Source organism: Budorcas taxicolor, chromosome 10 (assembly GCF_023091745.1).
Source record: "Budorcas taxicolor isolate Tak-1 chromosome 10, Takin1.1, whole genome shotgun sequence".
Taxonomy (NCBI): Eukaryota; Metazoa; Chordata; class Mammalia; order Artiodactyla; family Bovidae; genus Budorcas; species Budorcas taxicolor.
In genome coordinates, this window is record NC_068919.1 from 15,428,078 (window position 1) to 15,450,992 (window position 22,915).

Consider the following 22,915-nt stretch of genomic DNA (forward strand, 5'->3'; position numbering starts at 1 on the left):
GAAGGGGACGACAGAGGATGAGACGGTTGGATGGCATCACTGACTCTATGGACATGAGTTTGAGTAAATTCCAGGAGTTGTTGATGGACAGGGAGGCCTGGTGTGCTGCAGTTCATGGGGTTGCCAAGAGTTGGATACGACTGAGCAACTGAACTGAACTGAACTGATTGCAAGGAAAATGGAGACTGCAGATTCCTTGGTCTTTGCAGAGCTTCAAAACAGGCTTGGCAAATGGCTGGTGACCCTGCCGTTGTTCATGGGACTGCAGGGAGGAGGGAGTGTTATGGTTAAACACAGATTCAGGGCTCAGAGAGACCTGGGTTAGAACCCAGCCTGGTCCTTCATCAGCTGGGCAACTTGCTATGTACAAACATCTCACCGCCTATAAAATGCAGATGATAAAACAAGCTCCTGCAGACCGCTTATGAAGTGCCAGACGTGCTTCTAAGCACTTGACATTTATTAAGTCCCTGAATCATCACAACAGCTCGATGAAGTTGTTGCTCTCATTACTCTCATTTTACGGGTGAGGAAACTGAGGCACAAAGGAGGGTCATAAATGTGCTCAAGGACACTCAGCTGATAAGTGGTGGAGCTTGGAGATGGCCTCAGGCAATCTGGCTGCAGTGCCCTGGACCGCTCTGTCTCTTGGGTTGCTATGAGGAGCAGATGGAATGCAGCCTATAAAGGGCTTGGCACTGTGCCTGCCACATGGCCAGCTCTCAATAAATGTTAGCTTTTATTATTAACAACATATGAGATAGCATAAAACAGACTAGTTGAACTATCCGCACCATTTGAGATTGTTAACAATGCCTGACATTTGTTTAGCCCTGTGTATAACTCAAAGAGCTTTCCCAGCTTTGTCCCCTGATGCGCTGTGAAGGCAGTGCAGCGATTCAGAGTGGCATGATTATTGGATGAAAGAGGACACAGAGGTCCAAAGTGGGTCAGTGACTTGTTAAAGCCCTGCACTAGCTATCTGGTCGTACTATCCTTCGGCAAGCCTGAAGTAGTACCCTGGAGCCTGAATTACATATGTGTGCCCTGAAAAAACGGAGAAGGCAATGGCACCCCACTCCAGTACTCTCGCCTGGAAAATCCCATGGATGGAGGAGCCTGGTGGGCTGCAGTCCATGGGGTGGCTGAGAGTTGGACACAACACAGTGACGTCACTTTCACTTTTCATTTTCATGCATTGGAGAAGGAAATGGCAACCCACTCCAGTGTTCTTGCCTGGAGAATCCCAGGGACGGGGAAGCCTGGTGGGCTGCTGTCTCTGGGGTCGCACAGAGTCGGACACAACTGACGCGACTTAGCAGCAGCAGCAGCAGCACTGAAAAAAGAGCCAAAAATGCCAAAGAAGCGTCAGCACATGACTTTTTAGTAAGTTTAATTCAAATTCTATTTACTCAAACATTTTTATGCCAAACTGTATAAACAGTGATATAGCAATAACAATTTGTTTTTGCAAAAGTATAATATACTTCATTTTTTTAAAAAAGCACAACAGCTTTATTGAGATGTGATGCACCTACCATACAATTCACCCATTTAAAGTACAAAATGCAATAGTTTTTAGTATATCTGCAGAGTTGTACAACCATCACCACAGTAGATTTTAGAATATTTCCATCATGCCCAAAAGAAACCCTCAACCAGTTGGCATTCACTTCCCATTTTCCCTCAAGTCCCCAGCCTTAGGCAACCCGTAGTCTACTTTCTTTTGGTCTCTCTAGATTTGTTTAATCTGGACATTTCACTTTAATGAACTGATATCACCTACTGTGAATGGCTTCTGTCTCAAAGCGGATTGTTTTAAGTATATTCCACCATGGCTGAGATCCCACCTGATGTTGATGTATGGCAGAAACCAACACACTATTGTAAAGCAATTATCCTCCAATTTAAAAAAATTATTAATTGTATATACTTTACTTATTTTGTAATAGGGAGCTGAAGAGATTACAGTGAAGCTAGATACGACAAACTCATAAAATTGCCAGAAACTAAGCAAAGCAGACCGAGTCTAATCATGGAACTAATATTTGCATAGCGTTTTCCAGTTTATAAACACGTGCGCTCTCACTTCAGCCTCCCAACAAGCCATCAGCAGACAGCGCCAGCTGCAGAATTGTGCCATGAAACTTGGGCTAAGAAGAGCTACAGTTATGGAGAATCGTGTGACTCCACTCAAATCTCCTACTCTTGTTGGGGTTCACCTGCATGTTTTATCAGTTACTAAAGGGCAACGTTGTCTCCCACTACATTTCAGTAAGACTCCAGGAGAGCTAAAATGCTGGCCTTTAAATTGGCCCTGACATTTAATAATTCGGTGACTTTGGGTGAGCTACGCTCGTGATGTTTCAGAATTCTCACCTACTTCAGGTAGCTACTGTGAGGATTAAATGTGTTAACACATGCAAAGTGTTTGGAAAATCTGTGGCACATGGTCGGAGAAGGCAATGGCACCCCACTCCAGTACTCTTGCCTAGAAAATCCCATGGACAGAGGAGCCTGGTAGGCTGCAGGCCATGGGGTCGCTAAGAGCCAGACACGACTGAGCGACTTCACTTTCACTCTTCACTTTCATGCATTGGAGAAGGAAATGGCAACCCACTCCAATGTTCTTGCCTGGAGAATCCCAGGGATGGGGGAGTCTGGTGGGCTCCGTCTATGGGGTCACACAGAGTCAGACACGACTGAAGTGACTTAGCAGTAGCAGTAGCAGGGAGGGGGGTTCATGTTTGGGAACACATGTAAGAATAAAAGATTTTAAAATTAAAAAAAATATATAGACCAAAAAAAAAATAAAATAAAATAAAAGCAAAAATAATCTCCCACAAATATTGTAGTCACATATGCCTCTTTGCAAATAGTCAGTTTTTTGTGGATTAAAAAAAATATTTATTTTTATTTATTTATTTGGCTATGCTGAGTCATGAATCTTTGATTTTTGAAAGCCTAACATTAAGAAGTGCTTTTATCCCCTCTCAGACAATGCAAAGTCCTCAAAGCATTTGCATGACAGCTGCTCTTCTCCTGATTTATATACAGTTGATTTTGTTTATTTTAATTCTCTTTATATTTTAAACATCATGAGACTATTATTTTCTTACAGCCATTCAATATTTTTTTAGATTTATCCACATATTTACTATTTTTGGTGCTTTTCCTGCTTCTTTGTCTTTCCATATGGAATCATTTTCCTCTGCTCGAAAAATACTATTCAGTGTTTCCTTTAGGAATGGACTTTCTGGTGTCAAATTCTCTCAGTTCTTGTTCGTACAAAAATAACATTATTTCATTTTTATTCCTAAAGGATGTTTTCTCTGGGCATTATTTTTTTATCCCATCACATTGAAATTATGATGCTATTTTCTTCTGATTCTTGTTTCTTTTTAAAAATCCATTTTATTTATTTTTTGGCCCCACCTCGCTGTCTGTAGGATCCTATTTCCTCAACCAGGAATTGAACCTGTGCCCTTTCAGTTGAAGGGTGGAGTCTTAACCACTAGATTGCCAGAGAAGTCCCTGATTCTTGTTGTTTCTGACGAGAGGTCAATTGTCACTTCAATCATTGCTTCTTTGAAGGTTAAAATGTCTAACTTTCCTGTGGCCTGCCTTTAAGATTTTTCCTTTTTGGTTTGGCTTTGAGAAATTTTGCTCGAATGTAGATTTACTGGCTTCCCTGGTAGCTCAGCTGTTAAAGAACCTATCTGTAAGATGGGTTAGATTCCTGGGTTGGCAGGTTCCCCTAGAGAAGGAATAAACTTCCCATTCCAGTGTTATTGGGCTTCCCTGGTGGCTCAGACAGTAAAGAATCTGCCTACAGTGCGGGACATCTGGGTTCAATCCTTGGGTTGGGAAGATCCCCTGCAGGAGGGCATGGCAACCCACTCCAGTATTCTTGCCTGGAGAATCCCATGGACAGAGGAGCCTGGAGGGCTGCAGTTCATGGGGTGATGAAGAGTCAGACGCGACTGAGTGACTAAGCACAGCACAGATTTATTTTTATTTATCCCCCTGAGATTAATTTGGCTTCTTTCATCTATGAATTTGAGCCATTTATCAGCGTGAGGGGACGTAAGACATTACCACTTCAAATGTTGTGTGCATCCCATTCTCTCTCTCCTTTACAATGGGAACTCCAACAAACATGCATGAGAATTTATCACTGTATCTCTTATACACTGAATGTTGTGTCCCCTCAAATTTTTTTGCGATCCTAACCACCAGTGTGATGGTATTAGGAGGAGCGGCCTTTGGGGGTGAGAAGGTCAACTGTGGAACCCTCATAAATGGGAATAGCGCCTTTATAAAACAGACTTCAGAGAGTTCTCTCACCCCTACCATTTAAGGGCACAGTGAGAATGTACCATCTATCTGCTGGTGCCTTGATCTCAAACTTCCCAGCTTCCAGAACTACAAGAAATCAATGTTTGTTAAGCCACTCTATCTATGGTATTTTTGTTAAAGCAGCCTGATTGGACTAAGAAAGTACTATTCATATCTCTTACCCTCTCTTTGCATTTTTCAGTTATTTTTTCTTGCTGTGGTTCATTCTGGACTTTTTTTTGCCTTATCTTCCAATTTATTGTCCTTCCCTAGCTGACTCAACATCTATTCTTTAAGTTCTTACTTTTGCTTATTTCATTTTTTATTTTAAGTATTTCTATTTGGTTCTTTAGAATTCTCTGCTAAAATTTTAAATCTATTTTTTTTAAATTGGAGGATAATCACTTTACAATGTTGTGTTGGTTTCTTCTGTACAAAAACACGAATTAGCCATAAGTATATAAAAGTGTGTATATATATATATATATATATATATATATATATATATATCCTTTCCCTCTTGAGCTTTGCTCCCACCCCCTCAACCCACTCCTCTAGGTCATCACACCAGAGCCCTGGACTGGACTTTCCATGTTATATAGTTGCCCACTAGCTATCTATTTTACACATGGTAGTGTATATATCCCCACTCCAGTACTCTTGCCTGGAAAATCCCATGGGCGGAGGAGCCTGGTGGGCTGCAGTCCATGGGGTCGCTAGGAGTTGGACACGACTGAGCGACTTCACTTTCACTTTTCACTTTCATGTATTGGAGGAGGAAATGGCAACCCACTCCAGTGTTCTTGCCTGGAGAATCCCAGGGACAGGGGAGCCTGGTGGGCTGCCGTCTATGGGGTCGCACAGAGTCGGACACGACTGAAGTGACTTAGCAGCAGCAGCAGCAGCAGTGTGTATATGTCAGTGCGACTTTCTCAGTTCATCCCTTTGTCTTTTATTTTCTCAAGCACCAGAAAATTAAGGCTCAGCTTGTTCAACTAGAGTTATCACAGTTTCTTTCTACTGCACATTGTTTCTCTGGATCCTCACATGTCTTGTCTGCTTGTGGGACCGGTTGTCTTTGATTGGGCATAGGTCATTATACTTGAAAATTGTAAAAATAAATCAAGAACTTAAATTTTGTCTTCCCAAAGGGATTAAATGCTTCTGCTAGGCTCCCAAGGCCATTCAGATCTCAAGAACACTGTTAGTAATCGAAGTGTTTTACGATTGAGCCTTTCTAGAGTACCCTGATATCTAGGAGCTGGGTTGTAGCCTATATGAGGGCTGGTTTACTGACAGTTCCCCCATATATTCCTTCAGAGTTTAAATGTGTTAAGAGGTTTACTCTGATCCCCACTTTTGCAGACCCTGAACGACGTTTCCCCCACCCACAAACATTGTCAAAATGTTTCCCAGTCTCTCACCTGCGTCTTCTGGGTTTGAAAATGCCCCAGATGCCAAGCTCTCCTTTCTGGGGTTCCTTCCCCTTTCACACCTCAGTCCAGTCTTTTTTTTTTTTACTACTTTAATAGCTTTCCCATACTTTTAATCTGATTTTTGGAAAATATTTTGTCAGTTTTTTGAATTTTCCTCAGAGAGAAAATTTGTCTACATTATTCAGCCTGCCAAAATTGGAAGTGCAATGCAAAATATGACAATGTCATTTCCCCAAGATGCCCTTTGATAATATCTCATAAAATGTAACAAGAACTTTCTGGAGAACCTCCTATGATTTCCTATTCAAAAGCAAGTTCCCGTGGAATGGTGATTTTATCCAGTGTTATCTAATAACAGCTTGAAGACTAAGCGATTAGTTCATTCATATATTCAACAAGTATCTATTGAGTGGTCTCTTCTCTCTAGGTCCTGGAGATATAATGGTAAGTAAAGCAGACACCTTCCCTATTCTCCCAAAGCCAAAGGTCTAGAAAAAGAGAGGGAGGAAGAGAGAGCAGGAGGAGGGAGAGAGAGGGAGTGAGAAAAAACAGCTGCTCTCAAAAGTGGCGAGAGATTGAGAAGAAAATTGAGAACAATTGATCGAAATAGGAAGAACAGGAGGGTGCCAAGTACAAGAAGAATGATATCAGAAGTGATGCTTTTGTCTTCAAGTTCCAGGAAACCAGACCCAAATGGGCTTAAATGATACCTGAATGAACTATCCATCACAGAATACTAAGCCTAGAGGTGGAGGGACTTCAGACAGAGGTCTTGACAACACAGCTGCTCCGCCGCCTCTCCCCTTGTTGTCCTCAGGCTGGTGCAAGGCGGCAGCTGGAGGTCCATTTGTCTCATCCAGCCATGAAAACATCCAGAAGAAAAGCAGGAACCCCCGAGCACCTTTCCTCATCCTTCATTGGGCAGAACTAGGTCACATGCCCTCGTGTATACCTAATTACTGGCAAAGGCAATGAAATCACCACAATGGACCATACTAGTCACAATGTGTTCCTGACTAGGAATGAGGCCACCTTCCTTGCAGCATGCGTGGGAGATGATCAGCAAAACTGGGGTCTGTTAGGAAGAAAGGAGGAACAGAATGGGCACTGGAGAGGTGGCCAGCATCCACCACGAGGGGCTGGTAGTAGAGGGGGAGATGACCAAAGGCCAGCCCCTCACTCCACAGTTCCACTGGAGTGTTATAAATGCGATCTAACCCGAAAACCAACAGCAATGGCTGACATCACTCAGTGTTCATGTATTATACTGAGAGTTCATCTGGACTTTACGACAGCCCCAAAAGGTAGATCCTATCTTATAATGACACAATGGAGTCGCAGAGTGTTCAGAACCTTATCCAAGGTTATATGGCTGGTGGAACCAGGATGGAAACCCAGGATGTCTGGTTCCCAAACTAATGATTTTACCCTCTTTGATAAAACTGTCTCTAGCAGGGTAAATGTTATTGTTTAGTCACTAAGCCATGACTGACTCTTTTGAGACCCATCCCCATGGACTGTAGCCCACCAGGCTCCTCTGTCCATGGGATTTCTCAGGCAGAAATATGGGAGTGGGTTGCCATTTCCTTCTCCAGCGGATCTTCCTGACCCAGGGATGGAACCCGTGTCTTCTGCACTGGCGCTCAGGCTCTTTACCACTGAGCCACCAGGGAAGCCCGCACGGTAAATGGAGGTGAATATTCTGATGTTTCAGGTGAAGAAAATGAAGTTCAGAAACGTGAAATTCATTCATCCAGTTACTTACCAAGACTTTATTGAGTCCTTTAATACTCCTGGTGCTATGCTGGAGGATAGCACCAGGAGTATTAAGGATACTGTTCTGAATGAGACCTGTCCCTTGACCCTGTGATGCTTATAGACTAGTGGCATCGTAATGACTAAATGCCCACTGTGAGCAATTTGGCACAAAAGTAAAGGCTGTAGCTTCTGGCATCAGATGCTAGGGTTCAAGTGCCAGCTTCGTGGCTCCCTAGCTATGTGATTGTGGGCACGTTTCCATTGTAATCACCTCCTTTTCATCTGTGAGAGATTATCATCCTAGAGTTATGGGGTTAACTAAACCCACAATACCCAACACAAGACAGATGAGATCAACAGTCACTTACTAGTCACCTTTACTGACAGCCTGGGGAGGACTACACACAACCCCGAGCCACGTCGGGGTTTTATTCAGGAGCAGGGTGAATAACTGGGGGCTACGAGAGGCAGGCTTTGTAGTGTCAAGATGGTGCGGTTCCCTTGGTTCCTACAGGAGGATGTGATTGGTTTATGCGAATAATTCTGCAGGCTGGCAGGCAACTGAAACCTGCTCTTTGGGGATCAGCCAGAACTGCACATCTAATAAGAAGAATTGCTTGGCTATAGAACATTATCCACCAGAGCAGAGTGGAGAGGAGAGCTTGCTGTTTGGACATCTGGAGCTCTCTTAATTCTACTAGATATCAAGGTAGCACATAATATTGAATCTTAATTTTAGGGCTTAGGTCACTGTTTCTTAACCTTGCTGCACCTTTGTTTTTTCACATGCAAAATAGGGGCAATGATGCTTAACTTACTGGTTTGGTTATCTGTGAGTTTCAAATGAGGCAATGTGAGTGAAACATTTCGTACAGGGACTGGCATGTCGTAAGGGCAGCACCAAGTGCCGGCATGGCTGAGACACCTGCATCAGGCCCTGTGACTGGTAAGCAGTAATCTCAGATTTCAACATCTACCTTTAGTTTCCAGATTCTGGGGACTTTCTACAAGACTGACCTGAGATTTTGTTCATTAAGAAAGTACTGGTTTGCTTACCTATTCATCTTAAACACACACGTATATACCCACTTATTGTTCACTCATTCAATAATCATTTATTGCCTGTCACCACATCACATGGTGCCAGCACCAGGAAGATGGCCTTTGGAAGCAGACAGTCTGATGGAGGAGACAGACCCAAATGGCATGCAATACAATGCAATGGATGCTATACAAGAGGTCAATGCCCAGGATGAACCAAGGGAAGGACCCCTAGAGGTGGGGTGTGGCATTAAGACCCTGGGAATACACTCAAAGCAGCCCTCTGAAATATCTCCAGTTCCTTACCCATCGACTGTTGTGGCTGATGATCCCTATGTTCACACTGGAGAGGAGTTTCCCACTGGAGTTCCCAGCTGACAACTGTCAGACTGTGAATAAGCCAAGACTTTCCCTGAGCAGGAGGAGACTCTTTCTGGCTCCTACACTGTAGCTGTCACTCGGTGATGTGGTCTCAGGCAGGTCCCTCTCCTCGCTGACCTCAGTTTCTCTACTTGTAGAATAAGGGCACTGGGCTAGGTGGTCTGGGAGGAGCTCTCCAGCTCGACCTGAGGATATATTTTTAAACACCACGTCTCATGAGGTCCCTCCTTCATGAAGCCACCGCTATTTCCTGAACTGGTGCCTTTGCCCTTCCTCACGCCTTATAAACATGACACTCATCCTTCTGGTCTACACTACACACTCCTCTGGGCAGGGACCAACCTCTTCAGACAATTGCTTCCAGGAGGAAAGTAATAGGACCCAACAGCAACACCACCAACAAAACCCAGTGGAAACAAGAGGCCGTTGCTTGCCCCTTTGTCTCTGGAGGCTGGCAGCCTTCATTCATTTGGACAGCTTGACTTTTCCCACAACAGGCCTCTCATCTTTAAATTAGACTGTGCCATGGCCTGGCAGCTCAGCTCTATTTTTTACTCCGTGCTTAGTCCTCTACAGATTTCAGAAAGGAGAGCCAATTTTGCAATTTTCTCCAAATTCGCTGTTGCCCCAAAATCTGGGAGGCGGCCTTTCCAGGCTGGACGGGAAGATGGAAACCTAGCAGCATCTGATACTTCCTAGGCTGGCCCAACCACAGCCATGTGGGTAGGCGGCAGGCAGGCAGCTGGGTTGGCAGCTGGGGGAGGATCTAGAGAAGGAGGCAGGGAATTTGCCTCCTCTTCTCACTGGCTGTGTAGGAGATGTGACGGAGAGCGCCCGGTGCTGGGCTCTCTTATATATATATTTTAATTGGAGTATAATTGCTTTACAATGTCATGTTAGCTTCTACTGTACAACAAAGTGAATCAGCTATATGTATACATATATCCCCTCCCTCTTGGACCTCCTCCCCACCTCCATCCCCCATCCCACCCATCTAGGTCCTCACAGAGCACTGAGCTGAGGTCATTTTTAGAGATGTGGATGGACCCAGGGTCTGACATACAGAGGGAAGTCACAAAGAGAAAGACAAATATCCTACATTAACATGTATATGTGGAATCTAGAAAAACGGTACAGATGAACCTACTTGTGGGGCAGAAACAGAGACACAGATGTAGAGGACTGACGTGTGGACACAGTGGGGGAAGGGGAGGGTGGAGTGAGTTGAGGGATCAGGCCCTGGGCTCCCTTAATCCTGTGTGCCTAGAGCCTGGCCAGCATCAGGACTTCACAGGGGCAAGGTTGTGGGATTCTCCCCCAGCCTGTGCTGTCTCCTTTCTCTGAAGAAGAAATAGGTTCTTTATATCAATGAAAGGACTCAAGTTCCTAGAAGGGAGTAACTGAAAAGGATTTCAAACAGTCCAGACCAAAGAATGTTCATCACGAGCCAGACCCTTGCAAGGTACAGGGAGGGCTTCCACACCTGCCTGTTGCTCCTGGGGCATCAAGGGGAAAACCAGGCAAGCCTGGCACTGTCACTGATAAGCTGTGTGACCTGGGTCCAATTGCTTTTCTTCTCTGAGTCTGTTTCCTTCTTTGCCAAAGGAAAGTATTAAATTATTCAATATAATAGTATTATATCAGTATTGATTATATAATATAGTATTATATTAGATTATTATTGTTATATTGATATATTATCTTAATAATATATTAATTATTCAATTAATTAATATATTGGATTTATTTGAATAATCACTTGATGTTATAAAGTACCATAAGTGGGTTATGATCATGGTCTCTGCAATCAGATCCAGGTTGAATCCTTGTACCACTTACCAATATTTGACCTTGAGTAAGTGAGTTAACCTCCCTTAACTTCAAGGTTGGCTTGAGGATTCAATGAGCTACTGCATGTTAAGAGTGTGGCACAGGGCTGACTATAAAGTAAACACTCAGTAAATAAGTTATGAGCTCTCAAGACAATGAAGGTAATGAGTCTGAGCATTCAGATCAACTTCTTTCTATTGCTCTTCCTTGGGCAGAGGTCCAAAAGTGAGTGCAATGAAGTGGGCAGGAGCCAGCAGTGGCTGGCTCTTCACTCCCCCAGGCTGGGATTTCCTTCCCAGGCACCCAGGCTGATATTGGGCTGACCACCAGAGGGCCAGAGGCTAGACATTAGGTGGTTGCTGCTAAGCGGGAGGCCAGGGGCCAGGAGAGGCCAGCTGAAAGGCAGCAGTGCTGATGGATGTGAGGAGAAGGGGAAAAGAGCATTTTCTGGAGGGGATCATAATTGGAAAGAAGCTCAGGTTCTGCCTCTAATTAGACTGGCCTTGCCTTGTCCACCTGGCACGTCCCAACCCATCCTCCTGAGACCTAGATGGTGATGGTGTGCACGGTGGGATACAAGTTTGGGAGGGGAAGAGCAGGCTTCAAAGGATAGAAGGGTGTTGGGGACACTTGCCCCTCCTGGGCCATAGATCAGAGACCTCTCCCCAGTGGCCATGGTAAACAACCTGCCAGGTCAGGCCCGGCCCCAGAGAGCCTTCCATGAGCAGTGCCCTCAGGGCGCTCATTTACCAGCCATCACCATGTTGGCCTCTGTGCGGCTGGAAGCTGACTTCCTCTCACTAGTCCATAGAGCCCTCTCTTGTGAAGTGATAAGATTTTTTTCCTGCATGATGGCAGACTGGAGAACAAGAATGACACTACCAACTGAAATAATGGACAATGCTGTATAAAGACGAGAAAAATGCTTTTAATCGCACCACTACGTTGTCATAAACGTAGGAATCCCAACTGAGATAAAATAAAAAACCCTTGGATGTAAGTTGGTGCCAAAGTTCTCTTTTGAACTGTGGGTTTCTGTCAAAATATGGGGATGTTGATCTTCTGTTTCATAGTTCTACAGAAGCAGGGAATAGGACAGAAAGCCTAGGGGTTAGCCAAGATGGAAAATACAGTGAAAGATCTCCTTGCATAAAGCAAGGGCATCCCTAAAAAACTTTATCATCAGTGTAAACAAATAAGAAATGAACTCTGCAGAGGGTTGAGCATGGAAACTAGCCTTGAAAAGAATCTTGATAGTGGATGGAGAGGAAAGAAGGCTGAAATTCAAAACAACAAGCTCACACTTACATGACTTTGCCACCCAAGTTCATTCTCAGCTTGGTCCAAAAACCTCAAATGGAGAATTTAATATTAAGTGGTCCTACACTGGAAGGAGCAAATATAAATAATCTCTGGAGGAACTAGACTTTAACTCAGCCCTCAAAGAATTCCTACAAATAAACTTCCAAGGAAAATGGGCAACTTCTGTCTCAATAAAGACAAAATAAAATAAAATGCACAAGAAATAAGGTACCAAAAGGCCGGTCGGCAGGAAAAACACACAATAGGGACAGACCTATAAAGACTTTGTATTCTGGAGTTAGCAGACGGAAAAACTAGGTTTAACACATTTAAAGAAATTTTAAAATATTATGTTTTATTAGATAGTATTAAATAAATAAATTTAACATTATTAAATAAAACATAAATATTAGGTTTTGTTAAATAAATAAATAATATTAAAATGTTATACATATGAACAAGAAACAAGCAGGGCTGAAACAGAATCAAGGAGACTGAGAACTGAAAAAAAATTTAAGAACCAAAACTAAAAGCCCAAGTGAATTGGTTACTGAGCAGATCAGACCCTGAAGAGAGAATCTGTAAACTGGAAAATAGTTTCAGAGAACAGCAAAAATGTAGTTGAGCAACACAAAGAGCTAAAAGATATGAAAGAGAGAGAGGGGTCAAGAGACGTGGAAAACAGCGAGAAGTTTTAACATAGTTTGAATTGACGTACAGACAAAAGTAAAAGAGAAAATGGGGAAGAGATAATGTTTGAAGAGATAAATACTAATTTTATAGAATTGTTGAAAGATTCTATTCTTTATATCCAGAAAACCTAATGAATTCCAAAATGAATACACACATATACACACATCTCTACAGCTAGTTGTCATTGTCCAGGCACTAGTTTGTGTCCGGCTCTTTGCAGCCCTGTGAACTGCAGTACACCAGGCTCCTCTGTCCTGCCCTCTCTCCAAATTTGCTCAGATTCATGTCCATTGAGTCAGTGATGCTATCTAACCATCTCACCTTCTGCTTCCCCATCTCCTTTTGCCTTCCATTTTTCCCAGCATCAGAGTCTTTTCCAATGGGTTGACTCTTCACATCAGGTGGTCAAAGTATTGGAGCTTCAGCATCAGTCCTTCCAATCAATGACTATTCAGAGTTGATTTCCTTTAGGATTGATTGACTGGTTTGATCTTCTTGCTGTCCAAGGGATTCTCAAGAATCTTCAGCAGCACAATTTAAAAGCATGAATTCTTTAATGCTCAGCCTTTTTTATGGTCCAGTTCTCACATCCGTACATGACTACTGGAAAAACCATAGCTTTAACTATATGGACTTCATCGGCAAAGTGATGTCTCTGCTTTTTAATACACTAAGTTTATCATAGCTTTTCTTACAAGAAGCAAGTGTCTTGATTTCATGGCTGTAGTCACTGTCTGCAGTGATTTTGGAGCCCATGAAAATAAACTCTGTCACTGCTTCCACTTTATCCCATTCTATTTGCCATGAAGTGATGGGACTGGATCCCATACTTTTAGTTTTTTCAATGTTGAGTTTCAATTCAGCTTTTTCACTCTCCTCTTTCAACTTCATCAAGAGGCTCTTTAGTTCCTTCAGAGCGGTATCATCTGCATGAGGTTGTTAAAATTTCTTCCTGGCAATCTTGATTCCAGCTTGTGTTTCATCCAGCCAGGCATTTTGTATGATGTACTCTGCATATAAGTTAGGTAAGCAGGGTGACAGTATAAAGCCTTGTTACACTCCTTTCCCAATTTTGAACTCCTTTCCCAGTCAGTTCTTCTGGTTCTAACTGTTTCTTCTTGTCTTGCATGCAGGTTTCTCGGGAAACAGGTAAAGTGGTCTGGTATTCCCATCTCTTAAAGAACTTTCTGCAGTTTCTTGTGATCCACACAGTCAAAGGCTTTAGCATAGTCAATAAAACAGAAGTAGATGGTTGTTGTTGTTGTTTTTTAATTCCCTTGGTTATTCTATGATCCAGAAGATGTTGGCAATTTGATCTCTGGTTTCTCTGCTTTTTCTAAGTCCACCTTGTACATCTGGATAAGTTCTTGGTTCACAAACTGCTGAAGCCTAGCTTGAAGGATTTTGAGCATAACCTTGCTAGCATGTGAGATGAGCACAATTATATGGTAGTTTGAATATTCTTTGGCATTGCCCTTCTTTGGGATAAGAATGAAAACTGAATTTTCCAGTCCTGTGGCCACTGCTGAATTTTCCAAATTTCCTGACATATTGAATGTAGCACTTTACCAGCATCATCTTTTAGAATTTGAAATAGCTCAGCTGGAATTTCATTACCTCCACTGGCTTTGTTCATAGAAATGCTTTGTAAAGCCCACTTGACTTTGAGTCCAGGACGTCTGGTTCCAGGTGAGTTATCACACTATTGTGATTATCTGGGTCCTTAAGACTTTTTTGTATAGTTTTCCGGTGTATTCTTGCCACCTTGTCTTAATCTCTTCTGTTTCTGTTAGGTCCTTACCATTTCTGTCCATTATCGTGCCCATCTTTGCTTGAAATGTTCCCTTGATATCTCCCCTACACCTAGGCATATAGCAAATATTGCAAAAGCAGCTAGAGAGAAAAGACAGGTAGTTTGGCAGCTTATGAATTAACAGAAAAAAATTTTGAGAGAAAATAACTACCAATATAGAATTCTTTTTTCTTCTGATGTTTATTTAGAAGAAAATAAAAGTTCCTTTACAATGTTGTGTTAGTTTCTTCTGTACATCAAAGTGAATCAGCTCCACGTATACATATATATATCCCTTTTGTTTTGGATTTCCTTCACATTTAGGTCAACACAGAGCACTGAGGAAAGCTCCCCGTACTATACAGTAGTAGAATTTTATACGCAGTGAAACTGTCCTTCAAGAATTGGGGTAAAGTAAGACATTTGCTAACAAACAAAAACTAACTTTACCAACAAAAATCTTTGCTAAAGGAAACTATAAAGTATGTACTTCAGGTGGGAAAAAATAGTTTTAGATGTAAGGTTTAAGATTCAAGAAGAAATGAGTAAATATGTAGGCAAATAGAAAAGAACTGTCTGCTCAAAATATCAATAATATGGAGAAGAATCAAGATAAAAAGAGAACACTGAATAATAATAGCAAAGGAACTGGAAAGAGGTCATTGGAGTTAAAGAATTCTAAGATATTTATATTACCTGGTAGGAAGGCAGAAAATAACTTTAGCAAATGCTAAAGTTCAACAGGTATATAAAGATAACTTCCACAATCACTAAACAAATAGACAAAGAACATACAGCTTCTAATAAAATAAAGGGGAAAGGAAAAACCTCTCCATAAATGTGAAAAACCTCTCCATAAATAAAATAAAGGGGAAAGGAAAAACCTCTCCATAAATGTAAAAAGAAGGCAAGAAAGCAGTGGGGAAAAGAGACAAAAAAGCGGAAAAGTAAACAGTACACAGTAAGATATTAGGAGTAAATTAAATATTTCAGTAAGCACAATAAATGTATGTAGAAAAAGTTTAAGTTAAAAGAAAAACATGGTCAGACTAGGTTAAAAAAGAAAATGGCAACCACATGCTGTTTACCACAGGTGTATTTATAACAAAAAGCAAAGATCAAAAGTCTCAGCATGGAAAAAGGTATGCTGGCAAATACTAACAACCTAAATCTGAATTTATGTTAATAAAAGACAAAAATGAACTTTAAGATCAAAAGTATTTTAGAGTTAAAGAGGTGAAGTATATAATCATACATAGAGAAGTCTACAATGTAAACAAGAAATTCTTCATTTGTATGCATATAACATATCCTCATGGACTCCATGAAGTTGACGAGTCAGAAATGACTGAGTGACTTTCACTCACTCACAACATATCCTCAAAACATATAAAGAAAAAATTCATAGCTACAGTAAAAAATAGACAAATAGACATTATCGTGAAAGATCTTAAAACAATTTCTTCTAGTAAACACTTCTAATAAACATTTTTTAATCCCTTGAACTGCAAGGAGATCAAACCAGTCAATCCTAAAGGAAATCAACCCTGAATATTCATTGGAAGGACTGATGCTGAAGCTGAAGCTCCAAGACTTTGGCTGCCTGATGCGAAGAGCTGAGTCACTGGAAAAGACCCTGGTGGTGAGAGAGATTGCAGGCAGGAGGAGAAGGGGACGACAGAGGGTGAGATGGTCAGACAGCATCGCCACACAGTTTTTATACCACTATGGCCTTTTGATAGGTCTTGCTATCTGGTAGTGACCGTCTTCCAGCTCAGCTTTTCTTTAATACCATTTTTTAGTTTATTCGTTATTTGACCGTGTGGGGTCTTAGTTGTGGCACGTGTGCTCTTCCTGTGTCGTGCGGGGTCTTTGGTTGTGGCGTGCGAACTCTGCAGTTGTAGTGCACAGGCTCCGGAGTGTGCGGGCTCAGTGCCTGTGGCACGCGGGCTTTAGTTGCTCCACTAACACACACACACACACACAAAACCCAAAGGGATTATAAATCTAAATGTGAAAGCAAAAAAGTAGAGAAGAAGAGGAAAACATTTGAAAACATTTTCATGTTCTTGGAGTAAGCAATGGTCTGTTACATAGGACACAGACAGCGTTAACTATAAAAGAAAAAATGTGAAGTCAAATCCTGTAGAATTTCTGCTCATCCAAAGATACCATCAGGAGAGTGAAAATGAAATGCACAAAATGAGTTACCCAACAAAGTACTCATACCCAGAATGTAGAAAAAACTTATAAAAATCATTAGAGAAAGACAAACATCCAATTAATAAATGGGCAAAATACTTGATGAGCAGACATTTCAAAAGAGGATATCCAAATCACTAATAAATACATGAAAAGCTGCTCAACTTTATTCGTCATTGTAGAAATGCAAATTAAAACCGCAGTGAGGATAAATTTGGACCCCTACCTCACACATGCACAAAAATGAACTTAAGATAGATCATAGGTCTAAGTGTAAAACTATAAAACTCTTAGAAGAAAAGATGGGTGTAAATCTTCATGGCAAAAAATGATCTCTTAGATTGATAAAAAGAGAGGACTAAGTTGTCCTTTACAAGATGAAAAACTGTGTTTCAAAGAACACCATTAAGAAGGTAAAGGATAATGCTCAGAATGGGGGGAAATTTCTGCAAATCATAAATGTGATAAAGGACTCATATCTAGAATATATGAAGAACTGACAACTCCATAATAATTAAGGCAGCCCAGTTAAAACTGAGCAAAGGATTTAAACAGACATTTTTCCAAAGAAAATATATAAATGGTCAAAAAGCACAGGAAAAGATGCTCAACATCATTAGTCATTAAAAAAATGAAAATTGAAATCACAGTAATAATAATAGACAAAATAATTTAAAAAATCAAAGAATTAAAATAAAAACAGGCAATAAAAAGTATTGGGATTCCCCAACAGAGCTGATGGGAGTGTAAAATGAAAATGATATACCAACCACGGAAAACTTGGCAGTTCTCCATGCAGTTACCATATTGATTCAGCTATTTTACTCCTAGATATCTGTCCAAGAGAAATGAAAACATATATCCACACAGAACTTGTACATGGATGTTTATAGCAGAGTTATTTATAGCAGCCAAAAAGCAGGGGAAAACCTCACGTTACTCAATTTATAAACGGATAAATTAAGCTTACTGTCCATACAATGAGCTATTATTCAGCAGCAAAAAGGAATATACTATGACATGGATGAACACTGAACACATTATGTAAGTGAAAGAAGCTAGTCACAGGGGACATTCCCTGGCAGCTCAATGGTTAGGGCTCAGTGCTTTGCCTGCCTGGGCCCAGGTTCAATCCCTGGTTAGGGAAATAAGAGCCTGCAAACTGTGTGGTACAGTCAAAATAAAATAAAATAAGATAATCATAAACGACTACATATTTTATGATTCCACTTACATGGAATGTCCAGAATAAGCAGATTTTTTTTAGAGAAAAAAGTAGATTGTTACTGCCTAGGATTGAGGTGGGAGGGACAGGAAGTGGAGGGAGATTAGAGAGTGATTATTAAAGGGCACAAAATTTCTTTTGGGGATGATGAAAATGTTCTGAAATGAGATTATGGTGATAGTTGCAAAATTCTAAAAAATAAGCTAAAACCATTGAATTGTACGCTTGAATAGAGGACCTTTATTTTTTTGAGTGAAAGCAAGTTTATTTAGAGAGACACACATTTCGTAGGCAGAAGGTGAGAGCGGCCTCTAGATGAACTTTATTGTATGTAAATTATATCTCAATAAAGTCATTCAAAACAAACACACCATGAGATACAAATTCACTCTTACCAGAATTTTAGAATGAGAAAAGACAAAATATCAATTAGTGGCAAGGGCGGGGACCACCCAGAACCCTCTCACATTGCTGGTGGGAATGTAGGTTGGTATAATCACATTGGAAAATTGTTAGGCACAATCTCCTAAAGTTTAACACACAGTTACTCTGTGATTTGGCAATTCCACTCCAGAATACATTTCCAAAAGACGTGTACCAGAATGTTTTTTTTTTTAATTTTTATTTTTACTTTATTTTACTTTACAATACTGTATTGGTTTTGCCATACATTGACATGAATCCACCACGGGTGTACATGCGTTCCCAAACTTGAACCCCCCTCCCACCTCCCTCCCCATAACATCTCTCTGGGTCATCACCGTGCACCAGCCCCAAGCATCCTGTATCCTGCATTGGACATAGACTGGTGATTCGATTCTTAAATGATAGTATACCTGTTACAATGCCATTCTCCCAAATCATCCCACCCTCTCCCTCTCCCTCTGAGTCCAAAAGTCCGCTCTACACATCTGTGTCTCCTTTGCTGTCCTGCATACAGGGTCGTCATTGCCATCTTTCTAAATTCCATATATATGTGTTAGTATACTATATTGGTGTTTTTCTTTCTGGCTTACTTCACTCTGTATAATCGGCTCCAGTTTCATCCATCTCATCAGAACTGATTCAAATGAATTCTTTTTAACGGCTGAGTAATACTCCATGGTGTATATGTACCACAGCTTTCTTATCCATTCATCTGCTGATGGACATCTAGGTTGTTTCCATGTCCTGGCTATTATAAACAGTGCTGTGATGAACATTGGGGTACATGTGTCTCTTTCAATTCTGGTTTCCTTGGTGTGTATGCCCAGCAGTGGGATTGCTGGGTCATAAGGTAGTTCTATTTGTAATTTTTTAAGGAATCTCCACACTGTTCTCCAAAGTGGCTGTACTAGTTTGCATTCCCACCAACAGTGTAGGAGGGTTCCCTTTTCTCCACACCCTCTCCAGCATTTATTGCTTGCAGATTTTTGGATCGCAGCCATTCTGACTGGTGTGAAGTGGTACCTCATTGTGGTTTTGATTTGCATTTCTCTAATAATGAGTGATGTTGAGCATCTTTTCATGTGTTTGTTAGCCATCTGTACGTCTTCTTTGGAGAAATGTCTATTTAGTTCTTTGGCCCATTTTTTGATTGGGTCATTTATTTTTCTGGAATTGAGCTGCATAAGTTGCTTGTATATTTTTGAGATCAGTTGTTTGTCAGTTGCTTCATTTGCTATTATTTTCTCCCATTCAGAAGGCTGTCTTTTCACCTTGCTTATATTTTCCTTTGTTGTGCAGAAGCTTTTAATTTTAATTAGATCCCATTTGTTTATTTTTGTTTTTATTTCCAGAATTCTGGGAGGTGGATCATAGAGGATCCTGCTGTGATTTATGTCGGAGAGTGTTTTGCCTACGTTCTCCTCTAGGAGTTTTATAGTTTCTGGTCTTACATTTAGATCTTTAATCCATTTTGAGTTTATTTTTGTGTGCGGTGTTAGAAAGTGATCTAGTTTCATTCTTTTACAAGTGGTTGACCAGTTTTCCCAGCACCACTTGTTAAAGAGATTGTCTTTACTCCATTGTGTATTCTTGCCTCCTTTGTCAAAGATAAGGTGTCCACATGTGTGTGGATTTATCTCTGGGCTTTCTATTTTGTTCCATTGATCTATATTTCTGTCTTTGTGCCAGTACCATACTGTCTTGATGACTGTGGCTTTGTAGTAGAGCCTGAAGTCAGGCAAGTTGATTCCTCTAGTTCCATTCTTCTTTCTCAAGATTGCTTTGGCAATTCGAGGTTTACCACACCATTCACAGTAGGCTCAAGCTAGAAACTACGGTATGCTCATGAACGGGGGAATGGATAAGTGAATTGTGGTATGGTCTCACAATAGTGCAATGAGAGTGAGTTCACACCTACCAGCGTGAATACATCTCACAAGTATAATGCTGAGTGAAGAAGCTAGGCCTCAAAGAGTAAACCCTATGTGGTTTCATTTAAAAGAAGTTCAAAAACAGGTCACACAGATTGGTGTCTAGATGAAAGAGTTGGGACAGTGCTTATCCCTAAGGACAGTGACTGGCAGAGGGAGCAAGGGGATTTTGAGGGTGTTATTAATGTTCTGTTTCTCGATCTGGGTATTGATTAGATGAGTGCGTTCAGTATGTGACAATCCAGTGGGCTATTAACTTGTGATATATTAATACGTACTTTTCTAACGTATGTGTGTGTGTCAGTCGCTCAGTCGTGTCCGACTCTTCGCGACCCCGTGGACTGTAGCCCACCAGGCTCCTCTGTCCACGGGATTCTCCAGGCAAGAATACTGGAGCAGGTTGCCATCTCCATCTCCAGCAGATCTTCCAGACCCAGGGATCAAACCCAGGTCTCCTGCATTGCAAGCAGATGCTTTACTGTATGAGCTACTAGGGAAGCCCAATACATCAATAAAAAAGTTGTAAAAATACCTAATACAAAAAACAACAAAAAAATGTAAAGAATTTAGTAATAAATTTAAGAGAGATGGGTTAGCCTTTTATGGATAGATCATAAAACCTAACTGAAAAATATTAACGAAGACTTAAACAAATGGAAAGGTAGACCATGTTCTTGGATAGGAAGACAAATATCATCATGATGTCAGTTCTCCTGAAGTAGGTATGTAAATTCAACATAATTCCAATGAAAACCACCAGAGTATTTTTGGAAAGAATTTTTAAAAATTTTAATAAGCTGATTCTCAAATTTACATGGAACAACAAAAAAAAAATCAAGAATAACCAAGACACTCTGATTTTAGAAACCTCAGCAAACCAGATGGTGGACTCATCATGCCAGATATCAGGATTTATTGTAACAATATGGTAAAGACAGTGTGATATTAGCATAGAGATGAAATAGAATAGAGAGCACAGAAAACAAATCTCACATATGCACAAGCTTGATTTATGGCAGACCAGACATGCGGAGCCGCAGTGCTAGGACAATTGGTTATCCATATGGAAAAAAATGAAATTAGTTTCCTACCTTACACAGTACAAAAATATCAATTCCAGATGGAATAAAGGCTGAAATATAAAAGGGTAAACTATACAAAGATTAGAAGGATAATATCGGAAAATATCTTTTGACCTCAAAGTAAGGAAGTTTCTTAAATAAAATAAAAGAAGTACAGATCATAAAGACAAAGATTGATAAACTTAGCTACATTAAAATGAACAATTTTGGTGTCATTAAAAGACACCAAAAGGGAGTGAAAACATAAACCACAAACTGGGAGAAGATAACTACAACACATAAAACTAACAAAGGATTAAATAGCATCCAGAATATGTAATCAGCATCAATAAGAAAATGATGAAATGGCAAAAACGTAACCAGAAAACAAAGGAAAATAAATGGCTTGTACAGTGTAGGAAAAGAGGCTCAATCTCATAAGTCATTAGGGAAATGGAAGTTAGAATGAGATACAATCGCATATTCATGAGATGGACAAAAAGTCCAAGTGGGACAACATCAAGTATTGGTAAGGTTATGGAGCCATGAAACTCTCTTTCCCTGCTGGAGGGTGGCTATGGATTGACAAAATGACTTGGAAGACAGTTTAGCATTACCTCGTTGAGTCGAACACACACAAATCCCGTAACTCCAATTTCACTCTTAGATAAAGACACTTTTAAAAAAGTGTGTTTATTTTTGGCTGTGCCGGGTCTTCCTTGCTGTCCAGGCTTTCTCTAGTTGTCTTTGTTGGGAGCTACTTGTCTTTGTCGGGCACGAGCTTCTCTTTGCGGTAGCTTCTCTTGTCACGGAGCACAGGCTCTAGGCATGCCAGCTTTAGTAGTTGCCGCACACGTGCTCAGCAGCTGTGGCTCAAGGCCTTAGTTGCTCCACAGCATGTGGAATCCTCCAGGACCAGGGACTGAACCCAGGTCCCCTGCGTTGGCAGGTGGATTCTTATCCACTGTACCACCAGGGAAGTCCGATAAAGACACTTCATATGTGCCACACTTTAAAGATTGTTCATAACAGGATGCTTTGTAATAGCCCCAAATTTGAAACAGCACAAGTGTCTATCAATAATAGAAGGTTTAGTTTATTTGCCTATTTAAAATTAGGTTATTTGTTTTTTTTTATTACTGAATTGTGATAGCTCTTTGTATGTTCTAGATACGAATTCTTTGTCAACTATATGATTAGCAACAATTTTCTCCCGCATTCTCGATGGCATCCTCTGAAGCACAAAGTTTAATTTTGATTACGTTCAGTTTATCTGTTTTTCTTTCATCATTTGTACTTTTGGTGTCATATATAAGAAACCATTTTTAATCCAAGGTTATGGAGATCTATACACATATTTTCTTCTGAGAGTTTTATAGCTTTAGCTCTTACATTTAGGTCTTTGATGCATTTCGAGTTAATTTTAGCAAATGGTGTGACGCAGGAGACCAAATACATTCTTTTGAATGTGGAAATTTATTCTTTAAAAATATGTATTG